General features: G+C 56.9%; 1 protein-coding gene and 1 pseudogene across 2 annotated transcripts in view; one reads left to right on the top strand and one right to left on the bottom strand.

Moving 5' to 3' along the window:
- LOC128943645 (zinc finger protein 239-like) overlaps positions 1-25,997 on the top strand; it is a 313,995-nt gene that overhangs the window by 266,166 nt on the left and 21,832 nt on the right. The gene's annotated exons all lie outside the window — the stretch shown is intronic.
- LOC128943635 (zinc finger protein 271-like) overlaps positions 23,042-25,997 on the bottom strand; it is a 684,983-nt pseudogene continuing 682,027 nt past the window's right edge.

Genomic DNA, 25,997 nt, shown 5'->3' with positions numbered 1-25,997 from the left:
CCTCGTCTGGCACGGCTCGGCTGCCTGCCCTGCCAGAGCTCTGTGGAGAATTGATCCCAGAAGCTCTTTTTGCTGGGGCCACCTGAGTCAGGTTTTATTTGGTTTTTCTTCAAGAATTTTCTTTTCATTTTTTTTCTTTGACCATGTAAATATAGACTATGTTAACATCCACAGACTCCCAGGATCTTTCTTTTGCTGCCCAGGGTCCGTAGGGCATAGGGGAGGAGGGGGAAAAGGATGCCCGCGCTCAGCCAGCTGCCCAGGTGTGCAGTGGGCCAGTGGAAATTGCCAGAAGCCCCTTGGCCTTTGGTGGTTCTGCTGAAGCCTTTGTGCTGCCCACAGAGGGGCTGGAGCTGCGGGGATCCCTGCCAGAGCAGTGCCTGGAGATGGCCACAAGCCCTGTGCCAGGCAGGAAGCGCCAGCCATGTCCTCCTGCTCGTGTGCTGCTGGCTGCCTTGCTGAGGGCTCCCAGGTGCCTCTGCATGGGGCTGCTCTGGAGCTGCTGTGGGGCTGCGGCGCTGCTGCCGGGCAGCTTGGCCGGGCTGGGGCAGCCCCTGAGGGGCAGGGGCGCTGGCAAGCCCTGGGCAATGGGCTCTCAGAGGCCACAAGCAGCCCTCTGGCAGCCGCCTTGTTCCTGCCAGAGTTGACTTGCAAGACGCATCCTGGGCACTCTGCAACTAACAGCATCAGTGTTGTTGGAAACCCAAATGCAGAGAAATCTCAGACCTTTGGTCTTGTCAGCAAAGCTTAGGATTTGATCTGAGACCTTGGAAAGGGCTCCCAAACTTAGGTGCTAGGAGCAAGAATGCGGATTTCTAGTTTATAGCAGCGACACGGGGAGGAAAGTTGAAGTGGAGGAAAGTTTAGAGTTTTCCAGTTCAAGATCTAGTAAGAAATCATAGTAGTTACAATGGTAAACAAGAAGTTTAGGATGCAGGGCTGTAGGTTTGTGTGTCATAGCGTGATTGGCTAAGGAAGCTTACACTGTAGCATGATGTGGGAAGCCAGGAAATGCCTCTGACTGCCCTGCAGGACTCCAGACCCTGTCAGAGGGCTCAGAGACCTTGGCACAGAGCCCAAGACCCCCGTGCCTTTGATTTAGCCCTTGGAAAAAACAATGACCAACCTTGTATGAAGAATGACCAGCCACAAAAGTTGAAGTAGAATGACAGTGAATTTATCCCAGAGTGGAAAAATAGATGTTGAGGGTTTTTAGAATGGGGCTTCAGGGGGCAAGATGGAGGAATCTGGGCATGTGCAGCCTTTCTCCTTCTTCTTCTTGGCCTCCCTCTTCTGCTGTGATCTTGGCACTTTGAGATTGGTCTAGAGTAGAAGCTCACTGTCTAACATAGATGATAGGGATTGGAAAGTAATTGTAAATATTGTACAGGTAGTTGTTAGTATAAAAAGATAACACCACCCCAGGGGAGGCAGAGTGCCTTAGACTGTCTTGCTGAGCGGACCTCGGCGGGACAGGAGAAAGAATTTTATAGATAAGATACAATAAACAACCTTGAGACTGAGAAATGAAGAGCTCTGACTCCTTCTTCGACCACCGGGCTGAGAAAAGAGATTTTCAAACTTATCTCAGGGTCACTCTGACCAGCTAGAGACCCCGAGAGCATGAGTCCATAAGATGAAATCTTGAAGATTGGGTCCAAAACATAAAAATCCTTGTTGGCCATGTCTTCTTGGCCAAGAAATCCTTCAAAGCTCTTGTAACTACAAGTCTTGCGGCCCTGTGAGCCCTGCGGCGGAGATGTGAGCCCAACTCACCCTTCCTGCCTATGTAGAAGAGAAGAAAAAGCAATGGCATCATCTAAAAAACTCAGAGGTCCGCTCTCTAGCTCGTTCCAAACTCCTTCAACTCCCCCAAAGTGGGATTTAGCTACAAACAGATGACAAGGACTCTTAGGGCTGCCTCTTTGACTCCAGAGCGGCTGCTTTAGAATCTTTCACAACACCCTGTGTAGTTAGGTGCCAGAAATGGATCATTTGAAGAAACTTTCCCAACTGACTTGCATGGAGGCTTGTTTGAAGGGTCTTTGAAGAGAAAGCCTCCCAGCAGAGGTCTGGGCTTTGGCCTAGATGTGTCCCCTGCTGATTGTGAAGTGTGCCATCAGCTGAAGGGCTATCTGGGCTAAAAATATCATCCAGTCACTTGGACTTGCTCTTTTTGGCCTATAAAAGCTGGACCCACTTTTGGGGCAAATTTGGAGACCTCATCTATGGGTGGATGGACCAGCTAGGATTTTCCCAGTTGCTGAAATGGTTCCCCAGGTCCCTGGTGGAAAACGGGGCTGCCCAGCAACTGCGCATCTGCAAGATGACAAACAATTGTCTTGGTTTGAAGAGAGAGGTGTCTGCTAAGCAAGGCAGAAGTCTTCTCTGAAATGGAAAATGTAAATCCCCTCTCTTCAAATGATTCTCATTTAGAAATTCAAATGCTCTCAGGGAAAGATATGGGGATAGGAGTGAGCCCGCAGAGCCAGGCGGCGCTGGCTTATGGTCTGAGGCCTTCCTAAAGATCCTGTCAGGCTGGGACCAGGGATTCCTTCCAAGCTGGGCCACTTTGGCTGAGCTGGGGCCGGCCCCAGGGCAGGAGGCAGTGTGTGCAAGGCCCCTGGCTGGCACACTGCAGCACGGTCACCGTGCCATGGAACGGAACCCGGTCTCCAAGGCCCCTTTGTGACACGTGGGAAATAGAAGCTTGCCCGGGTGCTGGGAACAAGCAACGGGGCACAACGGGACAGAGCAGTGCTGTGAGGAGCCCCCACACAGTGCACTCGTTCCCGTCTGACCAGGAGCTTTTCTGCAGCGTTGTTCCTGCAGCTGAGCTCCAGGCCAGAGCACAGCACTCGGTGACCCGTGGCCTTCCGAGGCTTCTATTCTGCAGCTGCCCTCCAGGGCAGAGTGTGGGACTTGGTGCCCCAGAGCTTTCCCAAGGCGTCTCTCCTGCAAGTAGCTCCAGTCACAGACATGGAGCAGAGACCCCCGAGAATGCCCAAGATGGCCTGGGTGGAGGAGGAGGAGGAGGAGGAGGAGGAAGAAGGACCTGGAGCAGCCCCAGCACAGGAGACTGAAAGGGTGGTGCCCTTCCATCCACCGCAGGAGGGTGAGTGGCAGAGCTGGGCTGCAGGGCTGGAGCCTGCAGCCAACCTGGCCCCATGCCATGCCATGCCATGCCATGCCATGCAATCCCCTGGGGAAATGCCCAAGGAGAGGCGGGAAGAGGGGCCGGGCAGACACCCCACAGCGGCCTCGCTCCATCCCCCTGGGGCATCCCGGGGCTCTCCCTGCCTGGGGAGCGCAGGGCTGGGCTGTGTTCTCCGGCCTCTCCCGCAGCCCCTCAGCTCTGGCTGCGCTCCCTCTTTGCCAGATGAAGCTGTTGAGCGCACACAAGAGCAGGAATCCAGCCGTGGCCGCTTCCACAGAACAGCGCAGGTACCTGCAGCCACCTCCACCTGGGCTGGGCCTGCTGTCTCTGCTCAGCCCAGCACCGTGTGTGCAGCACTCCATGCAACATCCCCGGCTTCTTGCCCTTCTCCTACAGCTCATTTGCGACTTCATCCGGAGCATTCGGCAGCAAGAGACCCACACCATGGGCACTGGGCTCAGAGCTCACTCCGAGCTCCTCAAGCGTGAGACCAGTGCCGCCCTGCTGGATTTGCTCCTGGAGAAGGGTGTTGCCCGGCCAGAACAAGTAAGCAGCCTGGGGCCAGGCTCACATTCCCCCATGAGTCATGTGGCTTCCCCAGCCACGCCTGCTGGTCCCTCAGAGCCTTTGAGGCCATGGCAGTGCACTGGCAAGGGAAGCGCTTCTCTGGGGAGCCTGGGGACATTGCTCTCTCTGGCAGCTTTCCAAGTCTCCCCGTGCCTCCTCCAGGTGCCTGCCATGGTCAGGTACATTCACCGATGGCTCCTGGCCAACGATTCTGCCGAGCACAGGCTGGACAAGGCCCTGCTGAAACTCACCAAAGCACACCCGCCTGACGCAGTCGTGACGCTCCTGCGTGTGGCCCCGTCCTGTGACAGGTATGGGGCCCACCTGTCCAGAGGGCTCAGGCCTCCCCAGCCCATCACCCTGTACCGCCTGGCCCAGGTGTCGGAGCAAAAGACAGTTCCAGAACCCTCTGGCTGCTGCCGTTCCCAGCCCTGGCACGTCAGCCCCTGAGCCTGCTGCCATGCTGCCTTGCTGCCCCTCAGGGCCTGTCCTCACAGGGCTGGGCTGCCTGGCTGCTGCTGGCAAGGGCCAGTGGACAGAGGCAGTGCCGGCGGTCAGCCCGGGCCCCTAGGGATGCCCAGGCCACCATGCTGTGTCTGAGACCCCCCATGAGACAGAGCTCTAACCCCGCAGAGCTGCCATCTCCATGTGGAAGACCATCATGTGCTCGTCCAGGACTGCCGAGCCAGTGCAGCTGATCCTCCTGGATGTGCTGGGGAGCTGGCCAGAGTACAGCACGTGCACCTCGGATGGGGACAAAACGGCTGTCTTTGCCCTGGCTGTGAGTTTCCGCAACTGGCCTTTGCTGGCCCCAAGGCCGCCTCTCCAGCAGCTCTCCATCCTCCTTCCCCCACTGCATCTGCCTGCCTCAGGCGCTGCCCGGAAACCTGGCCCAGGGGCAGCTTCAGGCCCACCAGGCCCCGTGCTCCCCCTGCCAAGGTCTCTCCGGGCCTCTCCCTGCCACGCTCGGGCCCTGCCACACGGACACCTGGGCACTGAGCGCTGTCTCGGGGGGCTTTGTCCTTTGCAGGCAACCGTGGTGATGTGGAAGGTCCTCCAGGAGTCCCCTGTCCCACGTGTAGTGAGGCCATATTTCCCCCGCCTTTTTGTTCATCTGCTCTTTCAAGTGTTCTCCAGCACAGAAGAGATGCCAGAGGAGGTGCAAACCTTCTGGAAGGATTGCCTGGAAGAGCACGGTCTTGCCACCAGCCCCAACAGGTGCTCCATCCCACTCCTCCTGTCCTTGGCACGTGGCCTGCAAAGGAGCCAGTGCTGCCAGTGTGACCCGGGCTTTGCTGTGCACACAGGTTTGCAGTGCAGAGCCTGAAGTCCCTGCTCTGCCAAAAGCAGTACAAGGATGTGGTGGTGTCAGTGGAACGCAAGCGTGGCTGGGACACGCTACTCTGTGCTGACACCCGCCACTATGCTGTGGGTCTGCTGGCCAGGTGAGACTCTCTTTCTCCCCATTGATCCTGCCATTTGTGCTCTGTGCCCGAGCTGTCCCACACATTCCCCGAGGCCCTGGGACACAATGAGGGACGGCTAACGACACACTGAGGGACGGCCAAGCAGACTGGAAAAGGCTGGCAGGGGAGAGAGCACAGGAGGAGACACCTCCTAAAGGGCCCAGGTCCCCTTGCAGGGTGGTGGTAAAAGACCACCAGGCTCTGTAAGCCTGTCCTTGGAGAGATTTGCTCAGCTTCCTGCTCCCTTTTTTGCCCTCCTAGGGAGATGCGCCATGCTTGTCATCGCTTGTGTTCCAGTATTGCACTCCACCTCCTCTGGCTGCTCAGCACACAGGAGCCACACTGGGATCTGCCCGCCCTGGCATTCCTTGTGGAGGTGAGCCGGGTGTCCAGCGCTGCCTGGCTGTGCTGCCTCCCAGCTCTCTGCCCTCTCGTGGCCGCAGCCGCCTGGCACGGTGCCCGCACCCTGTGCTGCTGCTGCTGCGTCCTGGGCCCAGCCCTGTGTGGCTGCGGGCTCCTGCCGGCCGGCTCCCCCATCACTGGCCTGTGCCTTTCAGGTCCTCGTGTGCCTGGATTCTAGTGAATGTGGCGACAGTGTTGTGAAGGTCTCTTCAAGGTACCTGCAGAGCGAGTGCAGGGAGAGGCGTCGCCTGGCGCTCAGGGCCCTTCTCGAGCTCATTGATGATCCCTCAATGGTGAGAAGGGGGCGGTGGCTGAAGCTGCGCTGGGAACGCAGTCACTTGGCCTGGCCTGGGCTTTGGGCACTGGGGCAGCTGCTCCCAGCTCTCCTGCCTCCTGCTTCAGCTGCCCCAGTGCTTCAGGACAGTCCTTTGGCCTCTGGGCCCTGTGGCAGTAGGGTGGGACTTCACAGCCTTGTGTTCCGCACAGGCCGAAAGAATGTGGAGCTTGACCAAAAGCCTCATGCACCTACTGGGGGACAATGAAGCAGAGATAGCTGGCATGACACTCATCACACTCAGCTTTATACTCCTGCACAAACACCTTCTGATGTCAACCCCCATTGCCGTGCAGCTGGCTGAGGCACTCCTGCCGCTCTTTGACCACGTAAGGCTCCGTGCCCCCAGCTACAGCCACTGGCTGCTGCCTGGAAACTGTGCGCCCTGTGCATTTCCAGCCCCGTGCCCAGGGCGCCCTGGAGGAGCCCATGCTGAGGTGTTTTTTCGTTTTTTTTTTTCATCTAGGATAATAGCCAGGTACAGCTGCTCTCCATAAAACTCTTCCGAGACATGATGGAGTATTTGGAAGAGAGAGAAAAACCTTTGGAAAGCCCTGTGCAACAGAGCCTGCTTCCACTCTTCTTCCACTGCAATGATGAGAATCAGCATGTGGCAGAGGTGAGGACTCCTGGGCTGCAGCTGTGGGCTGCTGTCCGCCTGGCAGGGGGCTCGGCTGCCTCCTGCCCTGCGCCTGCTGGACCGCAGCCTCCTCCAGGCCATGGCAGGGGGAGGCGGGTCCCGTGCCCTGGGCTGTGGGGCCATCTCCACGTCTCTGCTGCTCTCCAGGCTTCTCGAGAAACACTGCTTTATGCGGTCAAGTTCATGAAGAGGAGGGATCTCAAAAAGCTACTGAAGGAGCAGAAACTGTGGAAGTTCAGCAAGTACCTGGTAAGGACGGCCTGGAATCCCCAACTCAGCCAGGAGAAGGCCCCTGAGGGCGGTGCTCAGTGAGCGGGCCGGGCAGCTGTGCCCCTGCGCGCTGCTGCAGCCAGAGGCCGCGCGGGCTCTTCTCCAGGCTCCCGTGGGCCCGAGCCGGGTGCCCATGGAGCCCCGGCCCGGCGGGGCTGCGGGGCAGGGGTGGCACCGCGGCTCCCCGGGCAGCAGCCGGCCCTCTCCCCCTCCCCTCGGGAGCCCGCAACCAGCGGCTGCTGGCCGCGCCTCAGGGCTGTGCGGCCAGGGGAGGCCGGGGCTGGGCGCAGGCAGCGCCCGGCCCAGGGGCTGAGCCCGCACCAACCCTTCCCTCCTGCCGCTCTCTGCAGCTGGCAGAGGACAGGAGCAGAGCGGCCGAGCACCTGCGCCGGGCCCTGCGCTACCTGGAGAGCCCGCAAGAGCCCCTGCGAGAGGCGGCCATCAGGTTCATGGGTGAGTTACGAGCCCAGGCTCCCTCCCCAGCCCGCCGCAGCTCGGCCCCAGCCCCGCCTGTTGCCCCGGCAGCGGCAGCCGGGCCCGGCGCCGTGCAGCCCCGCCTGGCCTGGGCATTGCTGCTGCCGCCCTCTGACAGCCGTGCCCTGGGGCGACAGTGTGCTGCATGGGCTAAACTGAGCGCTGCCGGGCCAGCAGCCCGTGTGGCCACAGCGCCGGCAGCGCCGCTGGCAGGGAGCTGTGCCGCTGGGGCCGTGACAGGCTCTGTGTTCACAGGCATGGCCGGGCGGCACCTGAGGGGGCAGCAGCAAGAGCTGCAGCTGATCTGCACTGGTGAGTGAGGGCAGCAGGCTGACAGCGGGGGCTGCCGGGGGGAGCTGCAAGCCCTGCCCCAGCTGCGGAGGGCTCTGCTCCCGTGGGCAGAGCACACAGAGATTTCAGGGCCACGCGGGCCATTCGTGGCCAGCAGCTTCGGGCTGATCCCCTTGCTCCCTTCTCCCTCCTGGCCATGGCAAGAGCCGGCCGGGATGGCCCTTGCAGGGGGCTCCTCCTCGGCTCCCTGTGGCTCCCGCTTCTGACCGTGCCTCTGTTCTTCTCTCTCGCAGCCCTTGAAGACAAAGCACACGACATCAGCCTCGCCGTCGGAAGCCTGGCAATTCAAACGCTGTTCATCCTCAGGTCAGGACAGCGGGCTCCCATCTCCAGGTTCCAGTGGCTCCAAAATCACCTGCGCAGGGCGTGGAAGACATGGCCTCGTCTGGCACGGCTCGGCTGCCTGCCCTGCCAGAGCTCTGTGGAGAATTGATCCCAGAAGCTCTTTTTGCTGGGGCCACCTGAGTCAGGTTTTATTTGGTTTTTCTTCAAGAATTTTCTTTTCATTTTTTTTTTCTTTGACCATGTAAATATAGACTATGTTAACATCCACAGACTCCCAGGATCTTTCTTTTGCTGCCCAGGGTCCGTAGGGCATAGGGGAGGAGGGGGAAAAGGATGCCCGCGCTCAGCCAGCTGCCCAGGTGTGCAGTGGGCCAGTGGAAATGGCCAGAAGCCCCTTGGCCTTTGGTGGTTCTGCTGAAGCCTTTGTGCTGCCCACAGAGGGGCTGGGCAGGGGCTGGAGCTGCGGGGATCCCTGCCAGAGCAGTGCCTGGAGATGGCCACAAGCCCTGTGCCAGGCAGGAAGCGCCAGCCATGTCCTCCTGCTCGTGTGCTGCTGGCTGCCTTGCTGAGGGCTCCCAGGTGCCTCTGCATGGGGCTGCTCTGGAGCTGCTGTGGGGCTGCGGCGCTGCTGCCGGGCAGCTTGGCCGGGCTGGGGCAGCCCCTGAGGGGCAGGGGCGCTGGCAAGCCCTGGGCAATGGGCTCTCAGAGGCCACAAGCAGCCCTCTGGCAGCCGCCTTGTTCCTGCCAGAGTTGACTTGCAAGACGCATCCTGGGAACTCTGCAACTAACAGCATCAGTGTTGTTGGAAACCCAAATGCAGAGAAATCTCAGACCTTTGGTCTTGTCAGCAAAGCTTAGAATTAAACACAGGATTTGATCTGAGACCTTGGAAAGGGCTCCCAAACTTAGGTGCTAGGAGCAAGAATGCGGATTTCTAGTTTATAGCAGCGACACGGGGAGGAAAGTTGAAGTGGAGGAAAGTTTAGAGTTTTCCAGTTCAAGATCTAGGAAGAAATCAAAGTAGTTACAATGGTAAACAAGAAGTTTAGGATGCAGGGCTGTAGGTTTGTGTGTCATAGCATGATTGGCTAAGGAAGCTTACACTGTAGCATGATGTGGGAAGCCAGGAAAGGCCTCTGACTGCCCTGCAGGACTCCAGACCCTGTCAGAGGGCTCAGAGACCTTGGCACAGAGCCCAAGACCCCCGTGCCTTTGATTTAGCCCTTGGAAAAAACAATGACCAACCTTGTATGAAGAATGACCAGCCACAAAAGTTGAAGTAGAATGACAGTGAATTTATCCCAGAGTGGAAAAATAGATGTTGAGGGTTTTTAGAATGGGGCTTCAGGGGGCAAGATGGAGGAATCTGGGCATGTGCAGCCTTTCTCCTTCTTCTTCTTGGCCTCCCTCTTCTGCTGTGATCTTGGCACTTTGAGATTGGTCTAGAGTAGAAGCTCACTGTCTAACATAGATGATAGGGATTGGAAAGTAATTGTAAATATTGTACAGGTAGTTGTTAGTATAAAAAGATAACACCACCCCAGGGGAGGCAGAGTGCCTTAGACTGTCTTGCTGAGCGGACCTCGGCGGGACAGGAGAAAGAATTTTATAGATAAGATACAATAAACAACCTTGAGACTGAGAAATGAAGAGCTCTGACTCCTTCTTCGACCACCGGGCTGAGAAAAGAGATTTTCAAACTTATCTCAGGGTCACTCTGACCAGCTAGAGACCCCGAGAGCATGAGTCCATAAGATGAAATCTTGAAGATTGGGCCCAAAACATAAAAATCCTTGTTGGCCATGTCTTCTTGGCCAAGAAATCCTTCAAAGCTCTTGTAACTACAAGTCTTGCGGCCCTGTGAGCCCTGCGGCGGAGATGTGAGCCCAACTCACCCTTCCTGCCTATGTAGAAGAGAAGAAAAAGCAATGGCATCATCTAAAAAACTCAGAGGTCCGCTCTCTAGCTCGTTCCAAACTCCTTCAACTCCCCCAAAGTGGGATTTAGCTACAAACAGATGACAAGGACTCTTAGGGCTGCCTCTTTGACTCCAGAGCGGCTGCTTTAGAATCTTTCACAACACCCTGTGTAGTTAGGTGCCAGAAATGGATCATTTGAAGAAACTTTCCCAACTGACTTGCATGGAGGCTTGTTTGAAGGGTCTTTGAAGAGAAAGCCTCCCAGCAGAGGTCTGGGCTTTGGCCTAGCTGTGTCCCCTGCTGATTGTGAAGTGTGCCATCAGCTGAAGGGCTATCTGGGCTAAAAATATCATCCAGTCACTTGGACTTGCTCTTTTTGGCCTATAAAAGCTGGACCCACTTTTGGGGCAAATTTGGAGACCTCATCTATGGGTGGATGGACCAGCTAGGATTTTCCCAGTTGCTGAAATGGTTCCCCAGGTCCCTGGTGGAAAACGGGGCTGCCCAGCAACTGCGCATCTGCAAGATGACAAACAATTGTCTTGGTTTGAAGAGAGAGGTGTCTGCTAAGCAAGGCAGAAGTCTTCTCTGAAATGGAAAATGTAAATCCCCTCTCTTCAAATGATTCTCATTTAGAAATTCAAATGCTCTCAGGGAAAGATATGGGGATAGGAGTGAGCCCGCAGAGCCAGGCGGCGCTGGCTTATGGTCTGAGGCCTTCCTAAAGATCCTGTCAGGCTGGGACCAGGGATTCCTTCCAAGCTGGGCCACTTTGGCTGAGCTGGGGCCGGCCCCAGGGCAGGAGGCAGTGTGTGCAAGGCCCCTGGCTGGCACACTGCAGCACGGTCACCGTGCCATGGAACGGAACCCGGTCTCCAAGGCCCCTTTGTGACACGTGGGAAATAGAAGCTTGCCCGGGTGCTGGGAACAAGCAACGGGGCACAACGGGACAGAGCAGTGCTGTGAGGAGCCCCCACACAGTGCACTCGTTCCCGTCTGACCAGGAGCTTTTCTGCAGCGTTGTTCCTGCAGCTGAGCTCCAGGCCAGAGCACAGCACTCGGTGACCCGTGGCCTTCCGAGGCTTCTATTCTGCAGCTGCCCTCCAGGGCAGAGTGTGGGACTTGGTGCCCCAGAGCTTTCCCAAGGCGTCTCTCCTGCAAGTAGCTCCAGTCACAGACATGGAGCAGAGACCCCCGAGAATGCCCAAGATGGCCTGGGTGGAGGAGGAGGAGGAGGAGGAGGAGGAAGAAGGACCTGGAGCAGCCCCAGCACAGGAGACTGAAAGGGTGGTGCCCTTCCATCCACCGCAGGAGGGTGAGTGGCAGAGCTGGGCTGCAGGGCTGGAGCCTGCAGCCAACCTGGCCCCATGCCATGCCATGCCATGCCATGCCATGCAATCCCCTGGGGAAATGCCCAAGGAGAGGCGGGAAGAGGGGCCGGGCAGACACCCCACAGCGGCCTCGCTCCATCCCCCTGGGGCATCCCGGGGCTCTCCCTGCCTGGGGAGCGCAGGGCTGGGCTGTGTTCTGCGGCCTCTTCCGCAGCCCCTCAGCTCTGGCTGCGCTCCCTCTTTGCCAGATGAAGCTGTCGAGCGCACACAAGAGCAGGAATCCAGCCGTGGCCGCTTCCACAGAACAGCGCAGGTACCTGCAGCCACCTCCACCTGGGCTGGGCCTGCTGTCTCTGCTCAGCCCAGCACCGTGTGTGCAGCACTCCATGCAACATCCCCGGCTTCTTGCCCTTCTCCTACAGCTCATTTGCGACTTCATCCGGAGCATTCGGCAGCAAGAGACCCACACCATGGGCACTGGGCTCAGAGCTCACTCCGAGCTCCTCAAGCATGAGACCAGTGCCGCCCTGCTGGATTTGCTCCTGGAGAAGGGTGTTGCCCGGCCACAACAAGTAAGCAGCCTGGGGCCAGGCTCACATTCCCCCATGAGTCATGGGGCTTCCCCAGCCACGCCTGCTGGTCCCTCAGAGCCTTTGAGGCCATGGCAGTGCACTGGCAAGGGAAGCACTTCTCTGGGGAGCCTGGGGACATTGCTCTCTCTGGCAGCTTTCCAAGTCTCCCCATGCCTCCTCCAGGTGCCTGCCATGGTCAGGTACATTCACCGATGGCTCCTGGCCAACGATTCTGCCGAGCACAGGCTGGACAAGGCCCTGCTGAAACTCACCAAAGCACACCCGCCTGACGCAGTCGTGACGCTCCTGCATGTGGCCCCGTCCTGTGACAGGTATGGGGCCCACCTGTCCAGAGGGCTCAGGCCTCCCCAGCCCATCACCCTGTACCGCCTGGCCCAGGTGTCGGAGCAAAAGACAGTTCCAGAACCCTCTGGCTGCTGCCGTTCCCAGCCCTGGCACGTCAGCCCCTGAGCCTGCTGCCATGCTGCCTTGCTGCCCCTCAGGGCCTGTCCTCACAGGGCTGGGCTGCCTGGCTGCTGCTGGCAAGGGCCAGTGGACAGAGGCAGTGCCGGCGGTCAGCCCGGGCCCCTAGGGATGCCCAGGCCACCATGCTGTGTCTGAGACCCCCCATGAGACAGAGCTCTAACCCCGCAGAGCTGCCATCTCCATGTGGAAGACCATCATGTGCTCGTCCAGGACTGCCGAGCCAGTGCAGCTGATCCTCCTGGATGTGCTGGGGAGCTGGCCAGAGTACAGCACGTGCACCTCGGATGGGGACAAAACGGCTGTCTTTGCCCTGGCTGTGAGTTTCCGCAACTGGCCTTTGCTGGCCCCAAGGCCGCCTCTCCAGCAGCTCTCCATCCTCCTTCCCCCACTGCATCTGCCTGCCTCAGGCGCTGCCCGGAAACCTGGCCCAGGGGCAGCTTCAGGCCCACCAGGCCCCATGCTCCCCCTGCCAAGGTCTCTCCGGGCCTCTCCCTGCCACGCTCGGGCCCTGCCACACGGACACCTGGGCACTGAGCGCTGTCTCGGGGGGCTTTGTCCTTTGCAGGCAACCGTGGTGATGTGGAAGGTCCTCCAGGAGTCCCCTGTCCCACGTGTAGTGAGGCCATATTTCCCCCGCCTTTTTGTTCATCTGCTCTTTCAAGTGTTCTCCAGCACAGAAGAGATGCCAGAGGAGGTGCAAACCTTCTGGAAGGATTGCCTGGAAGAGCACGGTCTTGCCACCAGCCCCAACAGGTGCTCCATCCCACTCCTCCTGTCCTTGGCACGTGGCCTGCAAAGGAGCCAGTGCTGCCAGTGTGACCCGGGCTTTGCTGTGCACACAGGTTTGCAGTGCAGAGCCTGAAGTCCCTGCTCTGCCAAAAGCAGTACAAGGATGTGGTGGTGTCAGTGGAACGCAAGCGTGGCTGGGACACGCTACTCTGTGCTGACACCCGCCACTATGCTGTGGGTCTGCTGGCCAGGTGAGACTCTCTTTCTCCCCATTGATCCTGCCATTTGTGCTCTGTGCCCGAGCTGTCCCACACATTCCCCGAGGCCCTGGGACACAATGAGGGACGGCTAACGACACACTGAGGGACGGCCAAGCAGACTGGAAAAGGCTGGCAGGGGAGAGAGCACAGGAGGAGACACCTCCTAAAGGGCCCAGGTCCCCTTGCAGGGTGGTGGTAAAAGACCACCAGGCTCTGTAAGCCTGTCCTTGGAGAGATTTGCTCAGCTTCCTGCTCCCTTTTTTGCCCTCCTAGGGAGATGCGCCATGCTTGTCATCGCTTGTGTTCCAGTATTGCACTCCACCTCCTCTGGCTGCTCAGCACACAGGAGCCACACTGGGATCTGCCCGCCCTGGCATTCCTTGTGGAGGTGAGCCGGGTGTCCAGCGCTGCCTGGCTGTGCTGCCTCCCAGCTCTCTGCCCTCTCGTGGCCGCAGCCGCCTGGCACGGTGCCCGCACCCTGTGCTGCTGCTGCTGCGTCCTGGGCCCAGCCCTGTGTGGCTGCGGGCTCCTGCCGGCCGGCTCCCCCATCACTGGCCTGTGCCTTTCAGGTCCTCGTGTGCCTGGATTCTAGTGAATGTGGCGACAGTGTTGTGAAGGTCTCTTCAAGGTACCTGCAGAGCGAGTGCAGGGAGAGGCGTCGCCTGGCGCTCAGGGCCCTTCTCGAGCTCATTGATGATCCCTCAATGGTGAGAAGGGGGCGGTGGCTGAAGCTGCGCTGGGAACGCAGTCACTTGGCCTGGCCTGGGCTTTGGGCACTGGGGCAGCTGCTCCCAGCTCTCCTGCCTCCTGCTTCAGCTGCCCCAGTGCTTCAGGACAGTCCTTTGGCCTCTGGGCCCTGTGGCAGTAGGGTGGGACTTCACAGCCTTGTGTTCCGCACAGGCCGAAAGAATGTGGAGCTTGACCAAAAGCCTCATGCACCTACTGGGGGACAATGAAGCAGAGATAGCTGGCATGACACTCATCACACTCAGCTTTATACTCCTGCACAAACACCTTCTGATGTCAACCCCCATTGCCGTGCAGCTGGCTGAGGCACTCCTGCCGCTCTTTGACCACGTAAGGCTCCGTGCCCCCAGCTACAGCCACTGGCTGCTGCCTGGAAACTGTGCGCCCTGTGCATTTCCAGCCCCGTGCCCAGGGCGCCCTGGAGGAGCCCATGCTGAGGTGTTTTTTCGTTTTTTTTTTCATCTAGGATAATAGCCAGGTACAGCTGCTCTCCATAAAACTCTTCTGAGACATGATGGAGTATTTGGAAGAGAGAGAAAAACCTTTGGAAAGCCCTGTGCAACAGAGCCTGCTTCCACTCTTCTTCCACTGCAATGATGAGAATCAGCATGTGGCAGAGGTGAGGACTCCTGGGCTGCAGCTGTGGGCTGCTGTCCGCCTGGCAGGGGGCTCGGCTGCCTCCTGCCCTGCGCCTGCTGGACCGCAGCCTCCTCCAGGCCATGGCAGGGGGAGGCGGGTCCCGTGCCCTGGGCTGTGGGGCCATGTCCAAGTCACTGCTGCTCTCCAGGCTTCTCGGGAAACACTGCTTTATGCGGTCAAGTTCATGAAGAGGAGGGATCTCAAAAAGCTACTGAAGGAGCAGAAACTGTGGAAGTTCAGCAAGTACCTGGTAAGGACGGCCTGGAATCCCCAACTCAGCCAGGAGAAGGCCCCTGAGGGCGGTGCTCAGTGTGCGGGCCGGGCAGCTGTGCCCCTGCGCGCTGCTGCAGCCAGAGGCCGCGCGGGCTCTTCTCCAGGCTCCCGTGGGCCCGAGCCGGGTGCCCATGGAGCCCCGGCCCGGCGGGGCTGCGGGGCAGGGGTGGCACCGCGGCTCCCCGGGCAGCAGCCGGCCCTCTCCCCCTCCCCTCGGGAGCCCGCAACCAGCGGCTGCTGGCCGCGCCTCAGGGCTGTGCGGCCAGGGGAGGCCGGGGCTGGGCGCAGGCAGCGCCCGGCCCAGGGGCTGAGCCCGCACCAACCCTTCCCTCCTGCCGCTCTCTGCAGCTGGCAGAGGAGCGGCCGAGCACCTGTGCCGGGCCCTGCGCTACCTGGAGAGCCCACAAGAGCCCCTGCGAGAGGCGGCCATCAGGTTCATGGGTGAGTTACGAGCCCAGGCTCCCTCCCCAGCCCGCCGCAGCTCGGCCCCAGCCCCGCCTGTTGCCCCGGCAGCGGCAGCCGGGCCCGGCGCCGTGCAGCCCCGCCTGGCCTGGGCATTGCTGCTGCCGCCCTCTGACAGCCGCGCCCTGGGGCGACAGCGTGCTGCATGGGCTGAGCTGAGCGCTGCCGGGCCAGCAGCCCGTGTGGCCACAGCGCCGGCAGCGCCGCTGGCAGGGAGCTGTGCTGCTGGGGCCGTGACAGGCTCTGTGTTCACAGGCATGGCCGGGCGGCACCTGAGGGGGCAGCAGCAAGAGCTGCAGCTGATCTGCACTGGTGAGTGAGGGCAGCAGGCTGACAGCGGGGGCTGCCGGGGGGAGCTGCAAGCCCTGCCCCGGCTGCGGAGGGCTCTGCTCCCGTGGGCAGAGCACACAGAGATTTCAGGGCCACGCGGGCCATTCGTGGCCAGCAGCTTCGGGCTGATCCCCTTGCTCCCTTCTCCCTCCTGGCCATGGCAAGAGCCGGCCGGGATGGCCCTTGCAGGGGGCTCCTCCTCGGCTCCCTGTGGCTCCAGCTTCTGACCGTGCCTCTGTTCCTCTCTCTCGCAGCCCTTGAAGACAAAGCACACGACATCAGCCTCGCCATCGGAAACCTGGCAATTCAAACCCTGTGCATCCTCAGGTCAGGACAGCGGGCTCCCATCTCCAGGTTCCAGTGGCTCCAAAATCACCTGCGCAGGGCGTGGAAGACATGGCCTCGTCTGGCACGGCTCGGCTGCCTGCCCTGCCAGAGCTCTGTGGAGAATTGATCCCAGAAGCTCTTTTTGCTGGGGCCACCTGAGTCAGGTTTTATTTGGTTTTTCTTCAAGAATTTTCTTTTCATTTTTTTTTTCTTTGACCATGTAAATATAGACTATGTTAACATCCACAGACTCCCAGGATCCTTCTTTTGTTGCCCAGGGTCCGTAGGGCATAGGGGAGGAGGGGGAAAAGGATGCCCGCGCTCAGCCAGCTGCCCAGGTGTGCAGTGGGCCAGGGGAAATGGCCAGAAGCCCCTTGGCCTTTGTTGGTTCTGCTGAAGCCTTTGTGCTGCCCACAGAGGGGCTGGGCAGGGGCTGGAGCTGCGGGGATCCCTGCCAGAGCAGTGCCTGGAGATGGCCACAAGCCCTGTGCCAGGCAGGAAGCGCCAGCCATGTCCTCCTGCTCGTGTGCTGCTGGCTGCCTTGCTGAGGGCTCCCAGGTGCCTCTGCATGGAGCTGCTCTGGAGCTGCTGTGGGGCTGCGGCGCTGCTGCCGGGCAGCTTGGCCGGGCTGGGGCAGCCCCTGAGGGGCTGGGGCGCTGGCAAGCCCTGGGCAATGGGCTCTCAGAGGCCACAAGCAGCCCTCTGGCAGCCGCCTTGTTCCTGCCAGAGTTGACTTGCAAGACGCATCCTGGGCACTCTGCAACTAACTGCATCAGTGGTGTTGGAAACCCAAATGCAGAGAAATCTCAGACCTTTGGTCTTGTCAGCAAAGCTTAGAATTAAACACAGGATTTGATCTGAGACCTTGGAAAGGGCTCCCAAACTTAGGTGCTAGAAGCAAGAATGCGGATTTCTAGTTTATAGCAGCGACACGGGGAGGAAAGTTGAAGTGGAGGAAAGTTTAGAGTTTTCCAGTTCAAGATCTAGGAAGAAATCAAAGTAGTTACAATGGTAAACAAGAAGTTTAGGATGCAGGGCTGTAGGTTTGTGTGTCATAGCGTGATTGGCTAAGGAAGCTTACACTGTAGCATGATGTGGGAAGCCAGGAAAGGCCTCTGACTGCCCTGCAGGACTCCAGACCCTGTCAGAGGGCTCAGAGACCTTGGCACAGAGCCCAAGACCCCCGTGCCTTTGATTTAGCCCTTGGAAAAAACAATGACCAACCTTGTATGAAGAATGACCAGCCACAAAAGTTGAAGTAGAATGATAGTGAATTTATCCCAGAGTGGAAAAATAGATGTTGAGGGTTTTTAGAATGGGGCTTCAGGGGGCAAGATGGAGGAATCTGGGCATGTGCAGCCTTTCTCCTTCTTCTTCTTGGCCTCCCTCTTCTGCTGTGATCTTGGCACTTTGAGATTGGTCTAGAGTAGAAGCTCACTGTCTAACATAGATGATAGGGATTGGAAAGTAATTGTAAATATTGTACAGGTAGTTGTTAGTATAAAAAGATAACACCACCCCAGGGGAGGCAGAGTGCCTTAGACTGTCTTGCTGAGCGGACCTCGGCGGGACAGGAGAAAGAATTTTATAGATAAGATACAATAAACAACCTTGAGACTGAGAAATGAAGAGCTCTGACTCCTTCTTCGACCACCGGGCTGAGAAAAGAGATTTTCAAACTTATCTCAGGGTCACTCTGACCAGCTAGAGACCCCGAGAGCATGAGTCCATAAGATGAAATCTTGAAGATTGGGCCCAAAACATAAAAATCCTTGTTGGCCATGTCTTCTTGGCCAAGAAATCCTTCAAAGCTCTTGTAACTACAAGTCTTGCGGCCCTGTGAGCCCTGCGGCGGAGATGTGAGCCCAACTCACCCTTCCTGCCTATGTAGAAGAGAAGAAAAAGCAATGGCATCATCTAAAAAACTCAGAGGTCCGCTCTCTAGCTCGTTCCAAACTCCTTCAACTCCCCCAAAGTGGGATTTAGCTACAAACAGATGACAAGGACTCTTAGGGCTGCCTCTTTGACTCCAGAGCGGCTGCTTTAGAATCTTTCACAACACCCTGTGTAGTTAGGTGCCAGAAATGGATCATTTGAAGAAACTTTCCCAACTGACTTGCATGGAGGCTTGTTTGAAGGGTCTTTGAAGAGAAAGCCTCCCAGCAGAGGTCTGGGCTTTGGCCTAGATGTGTCCCCTGCTGATTGTGAAGTGTGCCATCAGCTGAAGGGCTATCTGGGCTAAAAATATCATCCAGTCACTTGGACTTGCTCTTTTTGGCCTATAAAAGCTGGACCCACTTTTGGGGCAAATTTGGAGACCTCATCTATGGGTGGATGGACCAGCTAGGATTTTCCCAGGTTTCACAGACATATTTTTGTGAAATTTTTTCTTTAGAATTTTTTCCCTTTTGAGGATCTGAGGCCTCAGAAAGAGAATGTAAACAATGGTTATCTGCTACTCTGGAATGCATCAGGTGGATCCATGATTGGTCTCCTGTAGATGTTTAGATTGATTGACCAGTCATGGCCGAGATGTCTCTCCCTCTCTCTCCGAGCCAGCTGCCTTTGTTATTCATTCTTTTGTATTCTTAGCTTAGCTAGCTTCTGAGGAAACCTTTCCTTCTATTTCTTTTTAGTATAATTATAATGTAATATATATATATAATAAAATTATAAATCAAGCCTTCTGAACATGTAGTCAACATTGTCGTGTCTCCCTTCACCTGAAAACCTCTGTGACCATGGTCACAGATGGTGACCGTCGAGTGGAAGAGGAAGAAATTCATCACTTGGTGAGACCACCAGAGGGGCATTGCTACATTTGGGTAAACCCCGGGTATGTGGCATTGATGGTCACTTCACAAGTGACCACAGAAGTGGATTCTAGCCAGGAGGTGAAGAACTGAAGATCCTGATTTGGACAGAGTTCACAGCAAGGCTGATCACAGAGAGAACCTTTTGAAAAGCCTCCGGGAAGATGTTTGGAAAGCCCAGAAGCACCAAGCAGCTGGCCAGAGCGTGCTGGACACTGTCACAAGGTACTATTAGCTTTTCCCTTCCTGAAGATGTTGCCATTCGCAGATTGTGGCTGCACATGTGGGGGACCTCTCCCACAGAGACAGATGTTCATTTCTCCCCCTCAGAGGAGAAACTTATTGCCCCGTGGAAAAAAACGGGGTGAAGAATTCTCCTCTTGGAGACATTTCTATGAGTTTTTTTGATGGGCAAATTTCTTTGGGTTTTTAAAGAATGGCTCTATGCCCTTGATATGTTCGTATGGGAATGCATGGAATCCATTTTCCAAGCCATTTTAAACCTTGGATTCGGGTCCCCCTGCATTTATCCAGTGTTCAGGGCACTCTTCTCGGTTTTGAAACGGAGAGCGGCTGCCTTTCCCTGGATTGCTGACTGCGGGAGGCAAGCCCTATTCCCCCAAATTCCCACGGGAGAAGTTCCTTTTGGGGGAGACGATCTGCTGCTTTCCAGCCCCCCTGGCTTGCAGCGGGGGGGTGAAGTCTTCCCCGCAGACGAAGAAGTTTTTTCCCTGTGTTTTCGGAGCATGCTCAGATGGAGCCGCTTTTTCCCCCTGCGTTGCTCTCAGAGGGGTTTGAGTGGGCTGAGCCGGCCCTGGAAGCTCTGCAGGCATCGCCCCGGCCGGCCTCTCGGACCCCGCATCGCTCAGACCTGGGGGCGGCATCGGTGCCCGACGTCTCACCTCCCGAGTTTGCGGGGCTTCCCGAACCCTCCCCGCGGGTGCGGGCACCTCCCATGGCCGTCCCTCCCGCAGAGCCTGTGGTCGCGGCAGCTCCGTCTGCGCCTGCGAGCTCAGACACACTGCTTCCCACTGCTTCCCGCGGCTGCGCCGGTGATGCTAGGCGACGCACTCAGTGAAAATGGTGGTCGCTGCCAGCGTGTGTCCGAGGCTGCGTCTCTTGCAGATGTGCCAAGAGCCGCCCCTGTGCTGGTCCCCACAGCCCCGCTCGTGGCGGCCCTGCCTTCGCCCGCAGTGCCGATGCTGGAGGTTGCAGTTGAGACCAGCGACCCGGCGCCACGGCTGCGACTGCATTCTCTCTGGCCTCGCCGCCCCCACCGGCCACCCTGGGAGTTCTGCTGCCTTCTGGCACTCTGTCTTCCGGGTCTGCGTCAGAGGCTGCCCTGGAACTGGCAGCATATCCAAGCTCAGACTGTCCCGGGCCGTTTGCCCTTGTGACAGCAGATTCAGCGGCCGGCCTCTCCTTCCGTGGAGAGGCATGGCTCAACAGCTGAGTGCAGGTGCAGCCCGGCTGCCTTCTTTCAAGCTCAGCGTTCTTGGTGGGTTGGGGGTGTTTGGTCGGTTGTTTCCCCTTGGGGGGTGCGAATCTCTCTGCTGTCCCGCGTGCCCCAGCAGCAAGGGGAAGGTGGGTCCTTTAAGTTCTGCCTTTGGTCCCCAGCCCAGATGGGGTGGGGGTGGTACTAGGAGGCAGATGGGGGGGAAGACCTTTTGCATTTGCATTGCAGAGGCAAGGGAATGGCAGAAAGCCATCATCGCTTGTTTTCTGTAGGGAACAAACATTCCCAGACCCGAGATGGAGATTCTCGGGGCAGCTTCTGCCCCCCACTGCCAGCAGGCATCGGTGATTTTGGGGGAAGGAAGCGTTTGGTCACTTGCTCTGCCATTGCACTGGCAGTGTGGTGCCAGGCTGTGACAACACAGAGCCCACCTTGCGGGCCAGGCCTGGCTGTTTGGCTCAGTTCCCTGGCCCAGGGCCACTGCCTGGCCGGCTGTTGGGTTTGGGGGCTTTGCGTCCCCCGTCAGGACCTGGACCACTGTTCTGTAGGACAGCTCTGGGGTTCCTGATCCTTCCACGTGGGCCAGGACCCACTCAGGGCCTCTCAGGCTCCTCTCTGCTGCTGCTGCTCTTTCCAGAAAAAAAAAAAAAACAAAAAAAAAGAGTTGAAAGAGCTAGTAGCAGCTGATAAGCATTGAAGAGCCAAAACTTACAAGTAGTTCAATAAAGGAGTGTGGCCAAGGCATTCAAGAAATTTTCTCAAAATTGTTTGTTAACTGTCAATGGATTTTTGATAATCATTGATGATTTTTCTTCAGCAATTTGTTGTTTCAGGATCCTGCAAGCCTGTTTCAGGACCAAAATGTACTTTCAGAAATGTCAAAGAGGAACATCTTCAGTCCATGGACTTTCTCCTGAAACTCAGCTGTTTGGAGTTGAAGCAATGAATTTCTTTGCATTGTTTTTGCATTTTCTTATGTTGTAAGATTGTTTTAGTGATATGATAGAATTTTATATTCTACAAGTGAAGAATTTCCCTGATCATTCCACATCAGGACTTGATTGAGGTTTTTCATTGGCAACAGATAACCCGTCAAGTGTTTGTTCTTTCCTCTGCATGGGTATGGCAGACGAAATTACAAACAGTTTCCTTTTTAATTTAACTAAAACAAAAAGGGTGATATGTCACAGACATCTTTTATGAAAGATCCTTTCCTTACGATTTTTCCTCCTGAGAATCTGAGAGACCTCACGAACAAAATGTAAACAATGGTTATCTGCTGCTGTGGAATGCAACAGGTGGATCTTTGATTGGCCCATGTTGGTTGTTTCCAATTAATGGCCAATCACAGTGAGCTGGCTCGGACAGAGAGTTCGAGCCACAGGCCTTGGTTATCATTCTTTGCTATTCTATTCTTAGCCAGCCTTCTGATGAAATCCTTTCTTTTATTCTTTTAGTATAGTTTTAATATAATATATATAATTAAATAATAAATCAAGCCTTCTGAAACATGGAGTCAGATCCTTGTCTATTCCCTCATCCTAAGACCCCTGTGAACACGGTCACGGTGACAGGCTGCCAGGGAGACAGGGTGACCGGAGCTCTGCCACCCCCCCATCCTGGGCACAGGCAAACCGGGGGCATTTCCGTGGCACCCCTGCCACGCTTCCCCTCCCCCCTGCCGACTCCCCCTTTGTCACTTCCTCAGCCTGGGGCAGGGCTTGGTGGCACCGCAGGACCCCTCTCTGTGCCATCCCTGAGGTGGCACCTGTGCTTTTTGTCACCGCCACTTGCCAATTTGTCACCAGTGCCCCAAAACAGGGGGTGGCCCACATCCTATGGTGGGGGGGAAGGGACAGCAACATTTTTGGTGTCTCCCTCACCACTTCCATCCCCCCGAGGATGCTGTGCGACTCTGCACCACCCCCCCACACCTCCTCCTCCTCCTTCACCTGTGCCCCAGGAGGTGATGCCGCTGCTCCCACTGGGGACGTGCCAGTGACACCAAGGGGACACCGTGGGTCACCCCTCAAAGGGACCACAGGGTCACAGTGGGTCCTGGAGTGACAGCTGATGGCTCCTGCAGTGACAGCTGGGTGACACCAATGCTGTGGTGACAATTTGGGGGGTGGGTGCTCTTTTTGGGGTCTCCAGGGTGGGTCCCAAAGTCCCCTCTCATCACCACAAAGTCACCTCCCCAGCCCTTGCCTCAGTTTCCCTCTCGCTCTGCAGGGACTATGTGGAGCTGATGTTATAGCATTGGGTTCATTTTGGGGGATTTTGGGTTGGGGGCTACTGGGATGGGCTGGTGGGACAGTGGGATGGGCCAGGCTGTGGCCAGGCTGGTGGTCATCTGGCCTGGGGGCAGGCCAGGCTGGGGGGCTGCAGGGTCGGGGCTGTCCAGATCAGAATCCAGCTGGGATCCATGGCTCTGGTGTCCATCTGAACCAGTGTCCATCCAGAGTGGGATCCATGGTCTCGTGTCCATCTGGACCAGGGTCCAACCTCTCCTGCCCCCATCCATCCCATGCTCTCCGGCCAGGGCCACTCCTCACTGCAGAGTGCACAAGACCCTCGGTCAGTGCCAAGATGACCCCAAACCCCGTCCCAGCAACCCCACCAGGCCACCCACCCCGAGCCCCAGTGCCACTGGTGTGCCCTGGAAGCCAGGCCAGCTCTGGAACTCCTGGAAAAGGAGATCCACAGTCCTGGGCTGGGGACTCAAGGGCATCCAGGATAGCGAGCACTGAGTCCATGTGGTGTGGAGGGGCAGCTGGGGACACAACTGAGGACACACCTGAGGGGAAGGGGGTGAGGGGTTAAGGGGTAGGGAGAGGGTTGGAGGGCGGGATGCACCCAAAAATTTGCCAAAGTCAAAGGGGAGGATGCCCATAATTGGGAGGAAGGATGGAAAATAGGGAAAGGATCCAAAATAGGGGGGAACAGACCCTAAATAGGGGGGAAGTGACCCAAAACAGCGAAAGGACCCAAAGGACAGAGAAAGAATCCAAAATAGGGAGGAAAAGACACAAAATAGGGAGAAGGGACGCAAAAGAGGGGGAGAGGATCCAAAACAGAGGTAAACATATCAAAGTGGGGGGAAAGGACCCAAAATCAGAAGACAAAGGGTGTCACGGGCACAAAGCTCTTCCTGCACTTGGGGCACTCACAGGGCTGCCCTTAGTGGTGGCTCTGTTGGTGTCTGGTCAAGGCAGACCTCTCTGAGAAGCCCTTCCCACACTCAGAACACTCATAGGGCCTCTCCCCGGTATGGGTACGCCGGTGGGTGACGAGATTGCAGTTGCGGGTGAAGCCCTTCCCGCAGTCAGGGCAGCGGAAGGGCCTCTCATCTGTGTGAAGCTGCTGGTGCAGAATGAGACTGGAGCTGATTGGAAACGTCTTCTTGCATTTATCGCACTCGAAGGGCCTCTCCCCAGTGTGGATCCTCTGGTGGCCAACCAGGTGGGACTTTGACATGAAGCTCTTCCCGCACTCCCCACACTCGAAGGGCCTCTCCCCGGTGTGGCTCCGCTGGTGGAAAATCAGTTCAGACCTCGACCTCAAGCTCTTCCCACACTGCCCACACTTACACTCCCCACACTTGTATGGCCGTTCCAGCCCTGTGTGGACTTTCATGTGGCGGGCCAGGTGGCACCTCCTCTGGTAGCTGTTCCCACATTCCCCACACTCAAAAGGCCGTTCCCCAGTGTGGTTTCTCTGGTGGATGGTCAGTTCAGAGTTCGTCCTGAAGCCCTTCCCACACTCTGCACACCCGTAGGGCCGTTCCCCCGTGTGGGTCCTCAGGTGGGCAGTCAGGGTGGAGTGCTGGGCGAAGCTCTTTCCACACTCAGGACACTCGTAGGGCCTCTCCCCGCTGTGGATGCGCAGGTGGGTGACAAGGACAAACTTGTCCTTGAAGCTCTTTGCACAATGGGGGCAGCAAAAGGGCCTCTCATCTGTGTGACTCCGCTGATGCCTGACGAGACAGGAACTCGTCTGAAACCTCTTCCTGCATTTATCACACTTGTAGGGCTGTTCCCTGGTGTGGTTTCTCTGGTGGATGGTCAGTTCAGAGTTCATCCTGAAGCTCTTCCCACACTCCCCACATATGTAGGGCCCTTCCCCAACGTGGATTCTCATGTGGCGGATCAGCTTGGATCTGAACTTGAAGTTCTTCCCACATTCTGAGCACTTGTGGGGCTTCTCCTCATCCTGAAGCTGCTCATGGACCCCCAGCTCTGAGCTCCAGCTCCCTCCCTGGCCCAGGGTGGGTCTTTCCTCCTCGGATCCCCGTGATCTGCATTTGCAGCCCCTCCACGTGAGGGATCTCCGGGGCTTTTCCTCCCTGTTGGGTTCCTGTGCTGTGGAGCCGCTCAAAACAGCCTCTTCCACGAGGTTCTGCTGCCATGGGGATTTGCCCTCCCTGCTCTCCATCCTCAGCTCCTTCTCTGGGGGAGGAAGGACAAGGAGAGGATGGGATTTGCCTCCGTGCCACAGGGAAGGGCAAGGAGATGCCCCCAGTGCATCCCCAGCAGGACAGCTTTGGCAGCAGGGTTGTCCTGCAGCCGGGGGCCGTGCTGGGCTGGGAGATGGAGCAGGAGAGAGGGGGAAAGGGGCACTGACTTCCTCCTCACCTGCCTGGGGCTCCCGGGCCATCTTCCTCACAGCCTCCTCCTCCTCCTGCATCAGGCCAAGGTTTGGGAATGGGAAATCCTGTTGTGGAGGTGCAATATGTAATGTAAAGTAATTCATGTGTAGGGGGAAAATGTATAAAAATAAAATTGTAAAATAAATTAAACAGCACAGGAGCCTCTGACCATGGACAACCTAGAGACAGATTACCTCACTAAAGTTGTGAAACTCCTGGTGGCAGCAGGAAAAGATGCCTCCTTATCAAATAAAAGAACGTGGCTGGTGCAGAGATGAGCTTCCCCTGGAACCACCCGGGAACACCCCAGGACCATCAGTACTTGATAAGTATCATCAATAAAGATAACCAAAGTTGTCAAATGTGGGAATCCATAAAAATCAGAAGGTTTTAGGAAGGTGGTTAAATACAGGCCTCAGACAGCAGATTTGTGAACAGTGCTAAGGCAGCAGAAAAGTTTTCTAAGCTGTAGGGAAGACATGGGAAGTAGAACAATAAGAGCTGTGTAGATGGGCCTTCTAAGTTGCAACAAGTTTATTTAGTGTATATTTTAGAAGGTTAATTATGAATAGAGCTCTGTGCTTTGTCTCTTATAAACGAGCCATTGTGATGGAGAATAGGTCGCTATTGTTTTAACCAGAATTATGTGTGCTTCAGATTATTGGACAGAACTACTGTCAATATACTTTTGCTCTATGTGATTGGCTGAGACTGAGATTGAGACTGTCTTATGGTATGTTGTAACACTAAGTTTCTTTGGCTTTCTGCCTGCTGGACCAGCAAGCTGTAGCATCTTTCCTCTCCATTGTCATAACAATGTAATGAGATTGATGCTGGAAAAATAAAAGCTCAAGACACTGTTTCCAGTGGCCCCGTCCTGTTCGTGTCTGTATATAAACTGCCAGCGTAACAGTCAAAAAAATACATCTGAATACATGAGTTCTCCTGACATGATCAGCACCTGCCACCGCCCAAGAAATAGCAATTGTCCAGCCCTGCACAGTAAAAAGAAACTTCATACTTATGCGGGGTGACAAGAAATTGGGACACCTCTGACTC

Source organism: Melozone crissalis, unplaced genomic scaffold (genome assembly GCF_028551555.1).
Source record: "Melozone crissalis strain CALT ecotype California unplaced genomic scaffold, PUWL_Pcris_2 ptg000052l_1, whole genome shotgun sequence".
Classification (NCBI taxonomy): domain Eukaryota; kingdom Metazoa; phylum Chordata; class Aves; order Passeriformes; family Passerellidae; genus Melozone; species Melozone crissalis.
The sequence above is the reverse complement of the archived record's forward strand: the minus strand, read 5'-3'. Positions and strand labels throughout refer to the sequence as shown.